This window comes from Lissotriton helveticus, chromosome 5_1 (genome assembly GCF_964261635.1).
Source record: "Lissotriton helveticus chromosome 5_1, aLisHel1.1, whole genome shotgun sequence".
Classification (NCBI taxonomy): domain Eukaryota; kingdom Metazoa; phylum Chordata; class Amphibia; order Caudata; family Salamandridae; genus Lissotriton; species Lissotriton helveticus.
In genome coordinates this window covers 951,750,902-951,751,903 of record NC_136065.1, presented here as the reverse complement: position 1 = coordinate 951,751,903, position 1,002 = coordinate 951,750,902, and the positions used below count along the sequence as shown (strand labels likewise).

At 40.1% G+C, this 1,002-nt stretch overlaps 1 pseudogene; it reads right to left on the bottom strand.

Annotated features, from left to right (window-relative positions):
- Positions 1-220: 220 nt before the first annotated feature.
- On the bottom strand, positions 221-284 carry LOC144756887 (U2 spliceosomal RNA; annotated as a pseudogene).
- Positions 285-1,002: the final 718 nt, after the last annotated feature.

Sequence of the window (1,002 nt, the reverse complement as noted above, 5' to 3'; positions counted from 1 at the left end):
GGTGCATCCTCCTCAGACACCGCCTATAGCCTTACTTCTCTAAACTTCACCTTTTTAGAACATTTTTGTTGAATTTTCTTCTAAACCAGAATGCAAGCACCGACCAAGCCCAGGCCACTCCTTATACAACTCGCGCTCCATCGTGATCATCCATATTTTTTTCATCTGACCAGCTCTCGAGAAACTTGAAGTCCGTATTTGGTGCTTTGATCATTTAGGCACAGGTTTTTACCTTAAATTTAAAAATTCTACACTTGATCTTAGCCAAAAGGCCGAGAAGCGATTAAAAATTAATTACTCCAGTTCTTCTAATTGGATATTTGTTGTTTTGGTGCCAAATAATGTATTAAAATGTACTCTATTTTTCTAAATTGGTGGGGAAATTTCTTGTGCTGTGTTTTCACTTCATCACTGTTTGTGTGGTGCATAAATACTTTACACATTGCCTCTAAATTAAAACGGATTGTTTTTGAGCCAAGCTACTAGAGGGTTAAGCACAGGTTAATTTAGTGACTTTTGTTGTTTACCCTATCAGGGATAGGGGCTGTTGCTTGGGCAGGGTTAACACCGCATGGCACCAACAACCCAATTTCTCACAATAGGGGTTTACTAACAGCAAAAAACCTATGATTCTTTGTGCTAGAAATTTAAAATGTCAACATTTTAAGCTTTTGCAGTACAGCAGAAAAGGTTCTGTCTCTGCATTAATATATCTTAACCGCATGCGCGCTAGCGGTTTTCCCGCTGCGCGCTGCGATTTTAAAAATCCCGCGTTACGTGACGAGCTCAGCTCGTCATCCTGGTAGCGCAGGTTACGCCCATGACGAGCTGAGCTCGTCATCAGCCCCGAAGGGGTTAAATTAGTTATTTCCTCAATTGTTTCAATAGGGGTCTGCATTTTACTTGGTATACACCTTGTACAATGTGTGATTATTGATTTAGGAGAATTATGTTTTTGGGGGGATTTTTCTCCAAAGTTATATGAACCAGGTATCAGATGGA